The sequence below is a fragment of the Capricornis sumatraensis genome, chromosome 2, assembly GCF_032405125.1.
Source record: "Capricornis sumatraensis isolate serow.1 chromosome 2, serow.2, whole genome shotgun sequence".
NCBI lineage: Eukaryota > Metazoa > Chordata > Mammalia > Artiodactyla > Bovidae > Capricornis > Capricornis sumatraensis.
This window is the reverse complement of record NC_091070.1, coordinates 166,189,554-166,204,649: the sequence shown is the minus strand read 5'-3', so window position 1 is coordinate 166,204,649 and position 15,096 is coordinate 166,189,554.

Below are 15,096 nucleotides of genomic sequence, written 5' to 3'. Positions count from 1 at the left end.
ATTTGCCATGAAGTGATGGGACCAGATGTCATGATCTTAGTTTTCTGAATGTTGAGGGTTTTTTTTAAAATTTAATTTTTACTTTATTTTACTTTACAATACTATATTGGTTTTGCCATACATTGACATAAATCCACCATGGGTGTATACAAGCTCCCAATCCTGAATCCCCCTCCCACCTCCCACCCTATATCATCTCTCTGGATCATCCCCATGCACCAGCCCCAAGCATCCTCTATCTTGTATCGAACATAGACTGGCGCTTTGTTTTTTACATGATAGTATACATGTTTCAATGCCATTCTCCCAAATCATCCCACCCTCTCCCTCTCCCTCACAGTCCAAAAGTCTGTTCTATACATCTGTGTCTCTTTTGCTGTCTCGCATCCAGGGTCATCATTACCATCTTTCTAAATTCCATATATATGTGTTAGTATACTGTATTGGTGTTTTTCTTTCTGGCTTACTTCACTCTGTATAATCGGCTCCAGTTTCATCCATCTCATTAGAACTGATTCCAATGTATTCTTTTTAATGGCTGAGTAATACTCCATTATGAATGTTGAGTTTTAAGCCAGCTTTTTCACTCTCCTCTTTCACTTTCATCAAGAGGCTCTTTAGTTCTTCTTCACTTTCTGCCATTGATTAGTGATTCTTTATGTTGCTTCAGTTGTGTTTGACTCTTTGCGACCTCATGGACCGTAACCCATCAGGCTCCTCTGTGTATGGGATTTTCTAGGCAAGAATACTGGAGTGAGTTGCCATTCCCTTCTCCAGGGAATCTGTCCAACCCAAGGATGGAACCTGTGTCTCCTGTGTCTCCACCATTGACAGATGGGTTCTTTACCACTAGCACCACTTGGGAAGCCCTTTAACTAAAGAAAGGATTTTAAAAATATTTTGTCACCAATGAACCTCAAAAAGAAATCTTGATCTTATTCAAGTCTAGAAACTAGAAAGTTCTTTGAATGACGTTGAGAAAAGAAATAGGGAGGAAAAGTGTATTAGGACATAGAACATGGCTTAAAACAAAGCATGGAAACGAAGACATTTATAATGTGATCTGGAGTTCAGTTTTACTGAAGCAGAAGTAACATCCATGCCCATCACTCCCACCTGCAGACTGGATGACTTGGAATTTATTCTGCACAACTTTGACTCTTCTGTGTTTAACACAGTAGCTGGCATATGGGATGTGCTCACTAAACATTTGGTGAAAGATTACTCAGGTTAGAATGAAGAAGTATTGAAAGATGAAGATAAAATATGCTATAGAGCATCCTGACTGAATGTAAAACATCCATAAAAATATAAAGGAATGTGTACCTATTGTTCAGTGTTACAACCACATTGCTTAGTAAAGAAAGTAATCTGATCATTTGAAAGCGAGCAATTAAAAAGTCTCAGTAATGAGGACAGTAAAGCAAATATTGGTTCTTCTAGCACCAAATGCTATGGAGTGAAATTTCTACCCAGTATAGGAAAATTGAACAATAGACCTGTGATATGAGTAAATAAAAAGTAACCTAGGTTTAATTAATTCAAAAAAATTATTTTTTCTCAATTTAAAATTTTATTGGCTTTTGGGAACAGATACAACAAAGTTCAGAAGATCTTAAGTACAAAATACTAAAATATCTACAGAGATGGGTATATGGAACATATTATTATTATTATTTTTTACTTTACAATATTGTATTGGTTTTGCCATATCAACATGAATCTGCCACAACTGTACATGTGTTCTCCATCCTGAACCCCCTTCCCTCCTCCCTCCCTGTACCATCCCTCTAGGTCATCCCAGTGCACCAGCCCTGAGCATCCTGTATCCTACATCGAACCTGGACTGGCGATTTATTTCACATATGATAATATACATGTCTCAATGACATTCTCCCAAATCATCCCACCCTCTCCCTCTCCCACAGAGTCCAAAAGACTGTTCTATACATCTGTGTCTCTTTTGCTGTCTTGCATACAGGGTTATCATTACCATCTTTCTAAATTCCATATGTATGTGTTAGTATACTGTATTGGTGCTTTCCTTTCTGGCTTACTTCACTCTGTATAATGGGCTCCAGTTTCATCCACCTCATTAGAACTGATTCAAATGTATTTTTTTTAAATGGCTGAGTAATAGTCCATTGTGTATATGTACCACAGCTTTCTTATCCATTCGTCTGCTGATGGACATCTAGGTTGCTTCCATGTCCTGGCTATTATAAACAGTGCTGCGATGAACATTGGGGTACATGTGTCTCTTTCAATTCTGGTTTCCTTGGTGTGTATGCCCAGCAGTGGGATTGCTAGGTCATAAGCCAGTTCTATTTGCAATTTTTTAAGGAATCTCCACACCGTTCTCCATAGTGGCTGTACTAGTTTGCATTCCCACCAACAGTGTAAGAGGGTTCCCTTTTCTCCATTTGGGAAGGAAAGTCAAAATTTTTCTTTTGACTTTCCTTGCCAAGATTTCTTACCAGTTTCTAAGTAGACAGATTGACATTGTAATTCATGTTGTTGCATTCAAAATTGTTTTGTTAATTTGTGCCTTGGTCATCTATATCAGAATTTCTTTTGCTCTAAATGTTTCATTTCACATTAACATTTTCTATTGAATGCTATTCCTTGTTAAAGATTTTCTTTCAAGTATTCTTATACATTGGGCTTCCTTGGTGGCACAGTGGTAAAGAATCTACCTGCCAGTACAGGAGACACAAGAGACTTGGGTTCAATTCTTGGGAAGATCCCCTGGAGAAAGAAATGGCAGTAGACTACAATATTCTTGCCTGGGGAATCCTGTGGATGGAGTAGCCTGGCAGACTATAGTCCATGGGTTTGCAAAAGTGTCAGACACAATTGAGTGATTAAATGCACACAGACACACACGGACACACACACACACACATTCTTATACATAGCTTACATAGTAGGTGAACATTACTCAAATCAGCAGAGTTTTGTCAGCACAGGTACTGAAAATTCAATTTAAATACCATAAAAAAAGTAACTTACTGGTCTGGGTAACCTAGAAATCAGGGGTAGATCTAGATTCATGCACATTAAAATCCAGGGCTCTTGTAAGGTTATCAGGCCTTTATCTTCACCCCTCGGCTCTGCTTCTTGCTGTGTGTCATTTTAATTTTTTTCTACTCATGATGAGCTTTTCACATGTGGTTTTTAAGGAGGCTTGTGGAGGGACCAGTTATCCCTGTTTCCAGTATAATAGCACTAAAGGAGGTAATTGAAAAGTGAAAGTGTTAGTCACCCAGTCTTTTCTGACTCTGTGATCCAGTGGAACCCACCAGGCTCCTCTGTCCATGGAATTCTCCAGGCAAGAATACTGGAGTGGGTTGCCATTTCCTATGCCAGAAAATCTCCTCAACCCAAGGATTGAACCCACATCTCCCATATTGCATGCAGAGTCTTTATCATCATAGCCACCAGGGAAGCCCCATAGATATTATCTCTCTAATGTTTGTCCTCAGAAAACACTGACTGGTCCAGCAAGCCATGTAGTTCTCAGGAATGATTTGCAAAGTTGGGTTTTATGATTAGCTTGGTTTTTTGATTAGCTTGGAAGATCATGTCCCTTTCCTCTCTGACTCCCTAACTTTCAGTGGCCTAGGTGTGTTTGGCACCCCATGTAACATCACTGCAAGAATACAGGTATTGAAGGAAGAATTCTCAGATGGAAAGTGTTGTTGGACATTCAACATATGACTACAATTATGACCTAACAGTGGAGATTATGTTTCCTAGATTGGAAACAATGAGGTAAGCAGCATACATCCTGACAAGGAATGCCATCTGAACAAAATTTATTTTTGCCTTGGGATAATTTTTAATACTTTAACCTACAAAGATGGTTGCAACCAATCTACCTCACATGTTTTCTTCAATATTACCTTAACCACTTTCTGATCAAGAGGTGAGGCCTAACTCCTCCGTCTGTCCCTAAAACTGGATTGTGACTAATAAAAAATGGCAGAAGTGATGCTGCAGGGCGTCTGAAGCCAGGTTAAAAGCAGTATTGTGTTTCTGCCATGGTCTCTTGGAATACTGTGCTTGGGATGATCCCTCTTAAAGCCCAGGATGCACACTGGTTTGGCTGTGTGTAGATATTCTTACCGGCAGTTCTAGCTAAGCTCAGCATTTGAGTCACCCCAGCCCAGGAACCAGACATGCCAGTAAATTAACTGTCTTGGAAGTATATTCTACAGCTCCAGCTGTTTCAGTTCCCAGCCACTTGTATCACTCACAGAGGAGGCTGTAGACATACAGGAGGAAAGACAAGCCACACCACTATGTCCTGGTAGAATTTCTGACTCCCCCAATTAGATGGCACAATAAAGAAAAAAAATCAGGTGTTATGACCACTACTAAATTTGGTTGGTTTGTAATGAAGCCATAAACAACTAGAGCATAATCCATGTTCTCAGTGCTCAGCATGGGTTTTGGAAGGGGACAGAGAACATATTTTTTCCCTGACACGATCACTCCAGATGAAAAACGTATTCTGAAAATAAGATTGTCAGAGAGGGATTTGACTGATAGTGTAAAGACAATCAAATACATTATTTAAAAGAGGTGCATTTTGAGATCTTGAAGTTGATGAAAGATATTAATTAAGGGAGAGAAGTATGAAATAAAATCCAGGGATAGAGATTTTAGTGATCAGCACCTACTTGGGATAATAAGAAACTGACGATAGGAATATATAGGAGGAAGTCGAGATGAATTTCAAAGCAGGATAATTTGTTGGGGTCTTGAATGGTCTGCAAAGTTTAGATTTAGATAAAGACTAATAAGAGGGTGTTAAAATGTATTCTATTTGAAAATTTTGTGCCCCAAATGGTAAATTTGTTGTCATGATCATGTTTCAGATGAAAGCATGAGTAACAATTGCATGATGCAGTGACCAGAGAGTCTGGCAGAAAACATGGAAAGCATGTAGAAATGGCGGAAAATAAATAGCAGAATTGAGTGACCAATTATAATCGGGGGTTAAGTATAAATCCTTGCTTCCTATAAATGACTAATCCCCCAAATAATTCCAAAAAATGACTATAGTTTGTAGTGAGGGACAGTGGAGAAAAGAAGCTTATTTTGAGAGATTTTCAAGTGTTACTCATTAGTATGGAGATGTAGTTTTCAAAAATAACAGTGGAAAAAATCTGTTTTCATGTGGCATATTTGTGATCTAAGAATTTTCACACTAGTCTTGTCAATCATAGGTCTTAAACCAGACTAACAGAACATGTTGTACCTGCTGTGTGTACTTGTGGTTTAATACTCAAAATCTCAGTCAGTAACTGTGGGATTTAGAGCAAGTAACATTCCTAGAACTTACTTCTAACATTGGGAAACTATTATTTGACTTTGAGTTGGTGGAAGAATCAGATGAATAAATATATGTGGAAATGATTTTGTACACTATCAAATTATATACACGTTCTTGAAATGAAACTAGAGTAGGCTGCTACTGCTGCTGCTAAGTTGCTTCAGTTGTGTCCGACTCTGTGCGACCCCATAGATGGCAGCGCATCAGGATCCCCCATCCCTGGGATTCTCCAGGCAAGAACACTGGAGTGGGTTGCCATTTCCTTCTCCAATGCATGAAAGTGAAAAGTGAAAGTGAAGTCTCTCAGTCGTGTCCGACTCTCAGCGACCCCATGGACTACAGCCCACCAGGCTCCTCCGTCCATGGGATTTTCCAGGCAAGAGTAATGGAGTGGGGTGCCAGAATGTTACAATTGTAGCAAAGGCGTATGTTATAGGGTAAAGCCCCTGAGAGGTATATACACACTGGGCTGGTGTCTTGGATTCTGTGTGCAATGTGTAATGCACTCAGTTGCTCAGTCATGTCCTACTCTTTGTGGCCCCATAGACTGTAACCCACCCAGGATCCTCTGTCCATTAAATTTTCCAGGCAAAAATTCTGGAGTGGAGTTGCATTTTCGACTTCAGGGGATCTTCCCAACCTAAGGATTGAACCCTGGGTCTCTTGCATTTCCTACATTGGAAGATGGATTTTTTTTTACCATAGCACCACTTGGGAAACCTTTGGATTCTATATAGGGCTACAAAAGGAATAGTTCAACCCAGACTGAAGATTGGGGAACACAATTAGATACTGGGTCAGAATAGACTCATACTATAGGGCAAGGTGCCAGAAATGGGTGTGGAGGTGAGTCTGAAGGTGAGAAATAAGAAATCAATGAGATGAAGCAGAGAAACATGTTTAAATAGTCCAGGAAGTCAGAAAAATATCAGAGGGTGTCCGTAGGAGGGACAGAGACATTGGTGTAATCAGTTTTCTCTGTTGATGGTTCTCTTAATGTGGGGCTTCTTCCACAAGGGTTTAATGAGGGATTCTCACATAGGATTACTTAATAAGGACTGCATCTTCTTCATTCTTTCAGTTCTCAGAATTGGTATACCTAATACTTCAGCTTAGACAATTCCTATTCATGTCTCAAACTAGACTTTGAAAGCTAAGTAATATAGGAACTGTTGTCCTAGCTGGATTAGACTCCTCATCATTGATAGTGCTCTCCAAATGCAAGGGCAGGTGACACTAAAAGCACCCATAATATAGAGCCTCCCAAAAGCCCCTCCTATAATTTCCCGTTTCCCTTTTGAAATCCTGTTGCCTCAGAAATTGTTCTACCACCTTGCCCATCTTCTTTGATTGTTCATTCTATTAGCTTGGATCTTCATTTTTTTCCAGACCTTAGAAAACGTCCAGCATCTTTTGATTCCATGCCCCAGAGCCACAAGCCACTCTTGCTCTACTCTAGCATTTTAATTTAGTGTTTGTTGTCAGGGTCAAAACCTTAAAGAGACTGGTCAGACAGGGCAATTACATATTCTGTTAGGTAGATGTTAATGTGGTCAGTTTTATTTCAGGTCAAACATTGAGGTTATCTTAGGTTCTCAGAAGTTATTTGAGTGATGGTGCAGAAATTTATCAGCACCAAGTAATGCTGTGTATTGGAAAGTAAACATTTCATTGTGGGTACAGCATGTAAATTAAAAAATGTGAAGCATGTCTTTTCCACTTGCAAATATATTTTCACTTTCTGATATGAGAATTTAATTATATGTCAAGGTGAATTTTTAAACATATTAAATGTTTAAAAGAATATTTTCTATTTTCAAAGAAAATTTTTTGATTTACAGAAAAATTGTGAAGATAGTACAGAGTTCCTAAATACCCAAAGCCAATACATTTGCCACAATCAGTGAACAAACACTGATGCAATTTCATTATATAAAGTTTGTAATTCAGCTTCCTTAGTTTTTATTTAATATCCTTTTTCTATTCCAGAATTCCATTGAGGGCACCATAATTCTATTTATTTATGGTCTCCTTAGCTCCAGTGACTATGTCAATAGGTCAGATTTTCCATCTTTTTGATGACTTTGACAGTTTTGAGGAATTTCTGTGGAATGTCTTTCACTTGGGATGTGACTATGTTGTATGTCTTCCTCATTATTAGATTGGGACTATGGGCCTCCCCTGTGGCTCAGCTGGTAAAGATCCACCTGCAATGAGGAAGACCTGAGTTTGATCCCTGGGTTGAGAAGATCCCCTGGAGAAGGGAAAGGCTACCCACTCCAGTATTCTTGCCTGGAGAATTCCATGGACTGTATAGTCCACGGGGTTGCAAAGAGTCGGACACAACTGAGCGACTTTCACTTTCACTTTTTCATGGACTTTGGAAAGGAGGATCACAGAACAAAATTGACATTCTTATTCTATCAAGACATAAGCCACACCTGGCAGCATGCTTATCACTTCAGAAGTTGGTCTAGATCGTCTGACTGAGGTAGTGCTTGTCAGTTTTCTCCAGAGTTACTCACTTTTTCCTCTTTTCTATAGCGTACTCTTTGGAAGGTGGTCACATAGCTACCATCCATAATTAAGTAGGGGAATTAAGGTCCACATTCTTAAGTGATGATATTCACATGCATTGTTATTTTGTGGAAGATTGGCTTACTCTCCTCCACTTATTTATTTATTTATATCCATCTTGACCCATGGATATTTATTTTGTACTTTGGGCTATAACTCAATACTTTAAGTATTGATTTAATAAAGTTCGTTTCAAAAGAAAGTTTCAGGCTCACCATAAAGTTTAATGGAAAACACAGAGTTCCCACATACCCTCTGCCCTGACATATGCACATCCTTTCCCGTGACCAACATCACCCCCCAGAGAGATACATGCGTTACAATGAACCTACACTTGCATGTGGTTGTCTCTCAAAGTCCATTCTTTACATCACGGTTCACTTTGGGTGCTGTACATTCTTTAGGTTTTTGTAAACACTTTATTTATTTACTGACCTCACCACATGGAGTGCAGGATCCTAATTCCCTGACCAGGGACCCCTGTAGTGGAAGCTTAGAGTCCTAACCATTGGGACCACCAGGAAAGTCCCCATTTTCTTAAGTTTTTATAAATGTATTACAAAATATCTCCACCATTATGGCACCATATGAATAGTATTACTGTCCTAAAAATTCTCTCTGTTCTGCATATTCGTCCCTTCTTCCTGCTAACCCCTGGCAACCACTGATCGTCTCACTGCCTGCATAGTTCTGCCTTTTCCATAATGTCCTATAGTTGGAATCAGACTATATGTAGCCTGATCAGATTGGTTCTCTCATTTAGTAATAAGCATTTAAATTTCTTTCATGTATTTTCATGACCAGATAGCTCATTTCTCTTTAGTACTGAACAATACTTCACTGTCTGTATGTACCACAGTTTAGTTATCCAACCACCTACTGAAGGATATCTTGGTTGTTTACAAGTTTTAGCAATTATGGATAAAAATGGTATAAATACCTGTGTGCAACTGTTTTTTGTAGACATAAGCTTTCATCTTCGTTAGGTAAATACTAAGCAGTGTGATTGTAGTATTGTTTGGTAAGATTCTGTTTAGCTTTGTAAAAAACTACCAAACTGTCATCCAAAGTGGATGTGCTATTTTACATTCTGACCAGCAAAGAATGAGGGCCCTCCAGATCCTCACCAGCATTTTGTGTTGTCAGTCTTCTGGATGTGCACAGTTTTCATAGTGGTATCTTATTATTTTAATTTGCATTTCCCTAATGCCATATGGTATGGAGCTTCTTTTCATATGCTTTTTTGTCATATGCATATCTTTTGATGGTGAATCTGTTAGGTCTTTTCTCTATCTTCAATCAAATTGTTCATTTTCTTATTGTTGAGTTTTAAGAGTTCTTTATATATTCTTTAGAAAAGTCTTTTATAAGATGTGTCTTGCAAATATTTTCCCCAAATCTGTACATTGTATTTTTAGTCTCTTAATACTGCCTTTTTCAGAGCAGAAATTTTTAAATTTTAATAAAGTCTAGCTTACCAATTATTTCTTTCATGAATCATGCTTTTGGTATTACCTAAAAAGCCACTGGTAAACCAAAGGTCAACTCGCATTTCTCCTTTGTTGTCTTCTAGGACTTTCATGGTTTAACACTTTACATTTACATAGCTCTAGTTTGAATTTTTGTGAGGGGCAAAGGTCTGCGTGTGGATTCTTTTTTTTTTTTTTTTGCATGTGGATATAGAGTTGTTCCAGTACCATTTTCTGAAAAGACTAATTTTCCTGCAGTGTATAGCCCTAGTGTGTGTGTTAGTCACTCAGTTGTGTCCAGTTTTTTGCGACCGTGTGGACTGTAGCCTGCCAAGCTTCCCTGTTCATGGAATTCTTCAGGCAAGGATATGGAGTGGGTTGCATTCCTTTCTCCAGGGGATCTTCTCAACCTAGGGACTGAACCTGGGTCTCCTGCATTGCAGGCAGATTCTTTACCAACTGAGCTACTAGGGAAGCCCAATCTCTTTGTCAAAGATTAGTTGTGTTCTAGCTTTGACTATGGGGAGTTTCTTTCCATTAACCCTTTTGGTATATTTCCATCACTTAAAAAAAAAAAAAAATTGAGCACTTCTTTACTTTCTCGCACTACAAGATAGCCCAGGCTCATCTTGTATATCTCCTGCCCCATTCCTAGAATAGTCATTCCTTCAAGAAGCCCAGTTCCTTTCACTGGAGAATAATATTCAAAATCAAGATTTGAGTGGTAGATGTGCTCATTGTTTATCAGGTTATCATTTTAAATTCTCTCAGATGATAGAGCAATTAAATAGATGATGATCTACCAACCCATGTATATAAACATGCACAGCCCATGAACACATATACACACATTTCAATATGTGATCATCTCTATGTATATTCAACAGTTCATACTGGTAGCACCAACTTTAATGCATTGCCTTATATATCATTCTAACCAGCCCCGCTTGTTTAACTGAAAAATTTCACTCCAAAAGTGAGACATTTGGCTGAGAGCTTCCACCTTACTTTTACTTAATTGTTCAATTCCAGTATACATGTATAATGATTTCAGAATTATTAGCCCATACATTCATAAGAAACAATTTTATCAATTAGAATAGAATGCAGATGTACATTTCTTTTTTTTGCCCTTTAGTCCTATAGACTACTCATTTCCAAAGTTTCTTCACTTAGCATTCTTCACCCCACCTTCTTTCAGTGAGGATGTATCTTATGTTTGCTGTATAGTTATATTCTTTTGCCACGTTTCACATTACATTCTGGAGTCCCTCAACTTTCTAATGATTTTTTTAAAATTTGCATACTTTAGAATTTACACATGTAAGAATTAAAGATTTTAAAATTAAATAAAAAAATTAATTAAAAAAAAAGAATTTACTTTTTTGCTGTATCTTTCTATATTTTCTGACAAATGTGCAGTATCATGTATCCACTATTACAGTATCATACAGGATAGTTTCACTGCACTAAAAAATCTATTGTATTGTAATATTTCCCCATGTATAGATCTATTTCCTTGCTTCTCCTGGGCAACCACTGATCTGTTTATTTTCTTTAAAATATTGACTTTTTGAGAATGTCATATACATGAAATTGTACAATATATAGATTTTTTACTACTGCCTTCTTTCATTTAGTAATATTCATTTAAACTTCATCCATGTCTTTTCAGGCTTTATAGTGCATTACTTTTAATCACCAAATGGCATTTCATTTCATGGATATCCTGCTGTTTGTTTATTAATTCACCTATTGAAGGACATCTTGGTTGTTAACATTTTTAGTTTTTATGAATAAAGCTTCTATAATATGTACAGATTTATGTAGACATGAATTTCCAAGTTAATATCTAGGTGCGTGATTACTGCATCAAATGATAAGACTGTGTTGAGTTTGTTAGAAACTGCCAAGCTGTCTTCTGGAGTGGTGGCATTGCATTCCTACTAGCAGTGAATAAGTTTCTGTTGCCCTACGTTCTTGTCAGCCATGGATATTGTCATGTTGTTGTTGTTGTTTAGATTTCAGTCCTGCTGATCAGCCTGTGGTGCTATCTCATTGTTGATTTAATTTGTATTTCTCCAATGACAAAGGGTGTTGAGTATGTTTTCATATGCTTATTTGCCATATGTATATCTGCTTTGGTGAAGTGTCCAGATCTTTTGCCCTTTTTAAAATTTTGTTGTTTGATTTTTACTGTTGACTTTTAGACTTCTTGTATATTTTGGGTATAAATGCTTTAACAGATATGTGATATGCAAATATTTTCCCTAGCATGTGACTTGTCATTATATTCTCTTGACAGTGTCATTGCAGAAGAGTTCTTAATTAAAAAAAAAAAAAGTGGAAGTTATCAGTTTTTCTTTCACAAACTATACTTTTGTTATATCTAAACTCTAGGTTATATAGATTTTTTTCCTATGTTTTCTTGCCAAAGGGCTATAATTTAGCATTTTATATTTATGTCTATGATCTTAGTGTTTTTTTAATGTAGGTGTATGACCTTTAGTCTCTATCCTTTTCATATTTTTTTACATGGACACATTTCTATTGAAATTATTGCTTTTTCTCCATTGCATTGTCTTGTGTTTTTGTCAAAAATCAGTTGCTATATTTATGTGTCTATGGGATTCCCTGGTGGCTCAGATGGTAAAGAATTTGACTGCAATGCAGGAGACCAGGGTTTGATCTCTGGGTCAGGAAGATCCATGGAGAAGGGAATGGCAACCCATTCCAATATTCTTGCCTGGAAAATTCCATGGACAGAAGCTCACCAGAGCCCTTGGTGTCCAGAGTTTTTATTGGCTTGATTATGTATTTCCTGCATATCTGACCTTTAATCTCTAGCCTCCCTCCAAGACTGAACTAACACTTAAGCCTCCAGTTCCTTTGGAGGTCACAGCTAATGTGGCATGGTGCAAATATCCCACCATAAATCATATGGTGAATGTCATAGCCCCTAGGCCAGCAAAGACACTCCATATTGGGTCACACATCCCAGGGACCTTGAGACCACCTTCCAGGAGTTGAGAGCAAAGTTCACACCTCTCTTTGGGTAAGGCTAATTCTTCATTACACATCACACAGGGCATAAAATTATATGGATTTTAAAGATAAAACAGAATTTAAATATACATGGTAGTGACAATACTTATCAGATTTTTGAAGAACTTGAGGTCTTTCCTTTCCTATCAGAAAGAAGGTTGTAAATTACAATATGTTTAAGTATTTTAAAACCAACATTTTAATAAAGAAAATATTAAAAGTGGTCAATTTTTATACTTAGATAACTTAATTGTTGTAGTTTTCTGTATTATTATATGTTAATCTTTATAGGATGCTGTCTGTCTTTAACAATGTAGGAACAAGAATGGTTTACATGTTCTTCCCTCAGGGACACATTCTTTCAATAAAGGAGGCAATTCTTTTAAATTTAGCTATCATCCCTTGCTTATAAATCAATATTTTTTTGTGTCTGGTTTTCAGTGATCAGGTTACTGTCTACAGATCTTTTCATTGGTTTCCATGAGCATACAATACTTTTGGAATGTCACCTCTTAAAAATGAGTTTAACTAAAGCCAAGATAACTTTCTTCATTTCAAACATGCTAGTACCTGTAGTGCCACCAGAAGGCAATTATTGCTCACTTTGAGATTTAGCTTATTAGAGGCAGAGTGCTAAAGGAAACAGACTAATTTTTTGGTGGTGGTAATTTTCTCTTTAAAAATGAGAGATGTTCGCTGTGGCAAAGGCCTCGTAATGATGTGTGCAGTGTTCATGGGCTGTGTTGCTTGAGTGGTTTCAGAGAAAAACACTTTTTGAGTATCAGATTTTTCACCCTTTCCCTATTATCTTCAGCTTCCCCTTCTCTGTCTATCAGGTGATTATGTCTGATTCAATAGTCAGTAACACTTTCATTGCACTTGGAAGTATTGCATACAAACCACCCATTAAAAGGGTAGACAGGGAAGATATCATTGAATGCTGTTTTCAGGTTCGGTAGATGCTTTTTGAATTTTGTGTAGCTTCTGGAGAGGTACCCTTGCAAATTACTTTCCTTTAATTTCCTTTCTAATTCGTAAATTCATTTTTACTTAAACACAACTTTATTACTTCTCTTTCTCTTTAGTAAACTATCATAGTGAATCAGAGACTCAAAAGTTCTTTAATGTCTTGGGTAGCACCCATTTTATTTTTGAATCTCATTTTGAAAAAGTTCCACGACTTGATCTGGGTGAGATGAAATGCAATCTTAGTGTACAATCTGTTTCAGGTCATATCTTTTTTGACTCAGGTTTTCATGGAAAGAGAAAATAGGACACAGGTTAAGTTTGGTCTCAGTAAATATATCAAACTTTTGAAATAGATTACTTGTATATGTAAACTTCCTAATTTTTCTCATATTAAATATTTGTCTTCTTTCTAGTCAGAGAACTATGTAGAAATATTATTCTGCAAATGCCATCAACTGCCTAAAGCAGAGCCACAACTGGATATGATTATATAAACTTAAAATACTTGAATATGGGTAAACAACAAGGTCCTACTGAATAGCACTGGGAACTGTATTCAATATCTTATGATAAACTGTAACAGAAAAGAATGCAAGAAGAAAATACATACATGTATAGCTGAATCACTTTCCTGTACAGCAGAAATTAATACAACATTTTAAATCAACTATACTTTAATAAAAAATACTTGAATATGCATTCACTTACTTACTAAATATTAGTTAACTCATGTTAGTTTAGAAAATACTACATTGTAACTAGTCACAAAATGATTAAATTTAGAATGATAATTGTGACTAATAAAAAATAACATGTGCCATCTTGCAAAAAGAAAATATATTCATCTAATTTTTAGGAAAATATATTTTTTGAGAACTAAATATTTTTAAGTATATTCTAAACTTGAAACTGCTATGACAATTATCAAGTGAGTGAAAGAAATATATGTGTAGGTTTCACACTGACTTTGGATTTTACACTTACAACCTTGAAATTTAGTATTACGATCAATGTATTTGTAAAGTTCATTTAGCTTGATATTTGTCTGTATATTGGCCAGGGAGAACTTTAATTCTCACTACACCATAGGTAAGGAGTTGTCTGGGCTCTCAATTACCCAATCATTTGTGACATTGCATAAATAATATATGCCCTTGGTATGTTACTTAATAAAGCTACTGAGTCTTCTTTTGTTATTGCTTTCACAGAAAAACATGTGTTTATGGTCAGTCACTCTGTCATGTCCAACTCTCTGTAGCTGCTGAACTGTAGCTCTTGTAGCTCTTCAGGCTCCTCTGTCCATGGAGTTTTCAAGGAAAGAATACTGGAGTGGTTTGTCATTTCCTCCGCCAGGGGATCTTCCTGACCCAGGTACCAAACCCACATCTCTTGCATCTCCTGTATGACTGAAAAAGCTGGTGTAGCCATTATGGAGAACAATGTGGAGATTCCTTAAAAAATTAGAAATAAAACTGCCATATGACCCAGCAATCCCACTTCTGGGCATACACACCAAGGAAACCAGAATTGAAAGAGACACATGTACCCCAATGTTCATCGCAGCACTGTTAATAGCCAGGACGTGGAAGCAACCTAGATCAGCAACCATTCGTCAGCAGATGAATGGATAAGAAAGCTGTGGTACATATACACAATGGAGTATTACTCAGCCATTAAAAAGAATACATCTGAATC